This window comes from Saccostrea echinata, unplaced genomic scaffold (assembly GCF_033153115.1).
Source record: "Saccostrea echinata isolate AGI-Se365-2 ecotype Australia unplaced genomic scaffold, CSIRO_AGI_Sech_v1 ptg000028l, whole genome shotgun sequence".
Classification (NCBI taxonomy): Eukaryota; Metazoa; Mollusca; class Bivalvia; order Ostreida; family Ostreidae; genus Saccostrea; species Saccostrea echinata.
In genome coordinates this window covers 10,660,998-10,666,301 of record NW_026889777.1, presented here as the reverse complement: position 1 = coordinate 10,666,301, position 5,304 = coordinate 10,660,998, and positions in this window count along the sequence as shown.

Genomic DNA, 5,304 nt, shown 5'->3' with positions numbered 1-5,304 from the left:
TATTGTCAAAATGTTTGCCATAAACGAACGGACACTTTTTATATTAGTTTAGTATAGCACTTCAATTTGAATCAAATTCCTCCCAAAATGTAGCACTGAGGCATTGGCCCAGGGGTTAAATACCTCTAGTGGTCATTGACCTGGACTCTGCGTAATCAATACTGACCTTCTGATTTAGAGGGCCCTTGCGGTCACTGATGGACAATGTCAGTAATTGAATGGACTTGGTCACGGTCTGGATAGACCCAAAGTATCTCTCTCCTAACAAATTAGGGACACTCTCAGAAGCGGATAAGTATCGGTGTCATCACTACAAATGTATGACTTTGGAATCACCAATGTCTGTTTTGAACCCCCCCCCCCGCCCCACCACCACTTCCTTTTCCAAAAAAAAAAGTAAATAAATAAATAAAACAGATCACACACTTTTAATGTTACATAAACTACCAGTATTTTCAGTTTCTGTAATTAAAGCTCATATCAATTTCAAGTATTAAGATTAAGTTCTCCACCCCGATAGAAAATGTGGATCCGCTCCTAGGCCTGCTATTACTGATCATTATAAAATACTTACCTCTCCATATATAGCCCATGGTTTTCTACTAAAGTATTAATTTAAAAAAATTAAGTAAATTAAGGTGGTCCGATCCTCAGGTTCTGAAAATCAGGCGTTAAATAATTGAAAATGCTCACAAAAATGTTTCTAAATTCTCGAAGTAATGTGTATTTACCCACGGTAATTTTTCAAACTTAATCATATTATACAGGGAAATTAGTAAATCTGAAATAAATTTCGGGAAATGCGGATAAAAACATCTACTATGCATTTTTTCTAAATGAAAACTGATCAAAAAATATATTTTAGGATAAAAAAAATTTATAGATATCCACGCTTTTGAAGAAAATTGAGTGATTTTTATACTTATGTGGTACTTTAGTTTCTTCTATTTACTTCAATTATTTTATAATGCATAGCGTATAAAGCGTTTCCTATCATTGCAAAACACCATAAATTACTTCTGATTTCATATCATGTTTATAAACATTGGTATCTAAGGTAAGATTAAAGGAAATTCAATTTCTTGAAATATTTGATTTTTTGAAATACAGTTGAACTTCGATATCTCGAACACTGATATTTCGGGTACCATGAATATGTCGAAGTGATTTGGAAGTCCCGACCACTTATTCTCTAAGTCAGTGTTTTAACCCTGCTTTTTCGAATCCTCGGATATCTGGAAGTTTTTCTCGGTCCCACCGAGTTCGAGATTACGAGGTTTGACTGTACTTTTATGGGGTACAAATATCAACTTTTTATATTACCGTTTCTAAAAATTTTAAATAACCATGAATCACATTGAGGTGCATGAAATGAAAATTGTTGCATGAAAAGATCTCAATTTCAAGCTTCATTTTGAGACTTATTGAATTAAATAATAAATTAAAGAGTTATCATTCCTTGCTAAGGATCGGATATCCTAAAATATGCGAGATATCTATTGCTGAATTCAGCTAACAAGAGGAAAAACCTGGTGTAATTTGTTTATTAATCAATATTTAAAATTTTATTTAATATTTATTTATTTATTTATTATTTACTTATTTATTTATTTTAAATAAATAAATAAGTAAATAATGTTTTCTGAGTGCATGAAAATGTATGTTCTTTGGAATGGGGTGATTTCCTTTATTTCGCTTACATATGTAGTTGTTGATATGAAATTTTACATTATATATGAGCTATCCTTGAAGCACTTTAAACGGTCAATAATCTTTCTGCAACGATACGCGTTTAATCCTTGACATTTTTGACATCAAACCCAAGGCAAATAAAATTGGGCATCAAATAGATATTTCGAAAATTATTTTTGTTATTATTAGGTGAATCCTTTATATACTTTATAGCTTATACAAATGATGGACCTTTTTGTCGTCTATTAATACACGTTTTATGATTCAAAATCTTTTATCGACGAAACAAAAATCATAAACCATACTTAGATCCAGGTACGATGATCGTATAAACAATTTTCGTCTGGACTACTAAATTGGGTTATTTCAATATAGGTGAAACTCAGGCGTGAATTTGGGTCAAGATATTGCAGATGAGTTCACACATAACGCTTTGATGCTAGCACATGTTAGTTTGTTACGCCATATTACACATACCCTGCACTAGTTTTATATCGTGTATAAGTCAAATATTAAATCACTTTCCGCTGAAGTGAAAGGAAAGATATCCACTAGTTTTTGTCATAATTCTAATCTCAGTATATATATATATAAAATTTAATTTTGTTTGTATTCTAGCCGCTGATTGGTTAATTACCCAAAAGGAACACAAATTATTTCTGTATAACCTGGTTTGGTATGGGGACATACCCCCCTGACAACCAGCTGAATCATCTGTATCCATACAATCCTCTCATTTCCAGTCCTCGGGATTCATGGAAAATTCCAGATTTAATAAATGTACCAAACAATAATTCGATTTTACCACATGTAAACAAACAACAAGGCTGCTAAAGCTATGTATCAATTTTTACCTCCCCTCGCTTCCCATCACTTCCGGTACTTCCGTTACTACGGTTGTATTATTGAGCGGCAAATTTGAACTAATAAAAAGCAACGAAATTTTACACCCATAGTTATTTAATGATTTTAAAATTAAATTATAAGGAATGACTCTAATTCTTGGCCAAATTATTCGAGTATAACCTGGTTTGGGTCAGTTTACGCTGTTTTATAATCCGCTTCGCGGATTATAAAGCGTAAACTGACCCAAACCAGGTTATACTCGAATAATTTGGCCAAGAATTAGAGTCATTCCTAATATATATATATATATATATATATATATATATATATATATATATATATATATATATATATATATATATATATATATATATATATATATATATATATATATATATATACGAGGGTAGTTGTCCGTAAAGTTCGTGGACAAGCTAGAATTTAAATAAAAGTTGTGTTATAGATATTTATTATTAGCATATTTATAATCCTTCACTACATGTCTATATGAATTACAAAATGTAAAATTTTATTGAATTTTAAATGTATAATGACAATTATGATTTCATTATTAGACCAATGGGATGGTGACTCGGAGCATGACAAAGTTTTAATTAAAAAGTTATTTATCACTTTATACATTTCATTTGTATTTTGTAAAATTCCGCGGAAATTCGGATGACCTTCACATAATGACGTTGACAATAGTTATAACGTCAAACCTGAACGTTCAAAGTTTCGAAATGGAGAGAAATCGAGGTTAGAATCTAATATTTACATTTCCAATAAATTTCCCCTATGATTCTTTACAAAATAGAATGCAGTTCATTTTCTCATGAACTACCATGGATGAGCATGAATATCTCCATTGTTACGTCATAATACCTTACTTGACGTCAAAACTATAGTGCAAACTGTTTTGCTTTAAAAATGACAGTTGAATGGCGGTATTTGTGGCAAATCATCAGAAAAAAATAATGTAAATATAAGAAATGAATTTAATTTTTGAAAATTCATGAGGTACATGAACTACAACGCTTCTCGCCGGCACTTCATGAAATATGCCGGCGTGAAGCGTCGTAGTTCATGTCCTCATGAATCTTCAAAAATGAAATTCATTTCTTAATTAGACAGGATCGTCCTTTTTTGAAGGAATCTCGAGTCCGTGACGTAATGTTAAATTAGCAATGTAACTATGACGTCAAAACATTTCGACATGCGATGTCAAAATCATACTGGAACTTCTAAGCAAAAAGAGGACAACGATAATCCTTCGAAATGTTAGTGAAATTATTATTTATTTTAAATAATTTTATTTTTCCGTATTGATGCATCACATATTTAACAAAATTGGAATCACGCGCATTTTTGATTATTTATATAAAATGCCTCTATATTGTTTTAAAAATGGCTAAGTCTATAGTTAATAAATCTCCTTGTTTGTTTCGGTATAATAAAACAGTTATGGAATGGGTATGAGGGAAATAGCAAATTTATGGTTCCCCTCGGCAGGAAACTATTTCCCTCGGGGAACCATAAATTTGCTATTTCCCTCATACCCATTCCATAACTGTATAATATAGTCGTTTTCAAATCAAAACAGTTGGTATAGCCCTTAATTTTGGTTCTAAAAATAGACCAATGGCTTCTGAAAATTTGAAATAAAAAAAAATCCATGTAAACCTCCTCAAAATCTGCTAAAAAATTGATATCAAATAAATCAACGTCCTTCTTATAATCATTTATTTATTTTTAATTATTTTTCTTGCATGTAAATATAAAAACAACAAGACAAATATTATATGTTTTACAAAATAAGAAAATGAAACATTGTGAATTACTTCCTTACTTTTTCAGTTTCTAGACATAATTAATACAACAAAAGCTTTGCACATTCAATATTTTGAATAAAATAGCATATTAGAAAATATCTTAATTGTAAGTACACGCATGTTGTTTTCTTAATTTTACTTCATCCCAATCTCTGATTTATGTTTAACCTTTTTTTTTATCATAAATCAGAATGGGGTTAAAATCTCTTGTTGAAATCGATATAAAACCAAAATCATCTTGGATTCAAATATATGGCAATGTATGTACGCAGTGGGGATTTATTCCTATGTGTGGTAGCTGAAATGAGAGCAGGTGATAAAATTTCATTCACACCTACATTGATCTGTCGAATGAGCTTTTCTTTCCAAATTGGGTTAAATTTTCCTAATAGTTTTACACATCAAATTTCTTGACTTGAATCTGACGAAAGAAATAAAAAAAGTGACAAAAGTTTGTAATTCACAGATATGCTTTATTTTAAGATCAATAAAACATAACATTGAATGTGTGGACATATGCCTCAGTGCATATATCTAAACAGACTAATGATTATTTAAAAGGGTTATTTTAATGGTAAGCTACAGTACTTATCGGATTAAAACTATGGGATTGTCCCAGACAAAGAACTAGCTGAATGACCCTTTGTTAGTATATTACTTAGTCTTTTAAAGAAGCAATTTGGTCACCTGCCCAGACCTGTGGCCAAAGAAATTCATTGTGATGTTGCTATCTCAAAAAGAGAATAAAATAAATATGGAGTTTATGTATCCCTTGGAATCTGGACTTAACAAATCTTTCAGTGGGTATAAACCATGTTCCCCGAGAAACTAGTAAACATTCAATAAAATAGAGCTACTGAATTCTCTGAGAAAAAGATAAAAAAAAAAAAAGAAAAATTAGCTCATATTTCTAAAGTATCATTACGATACCGTA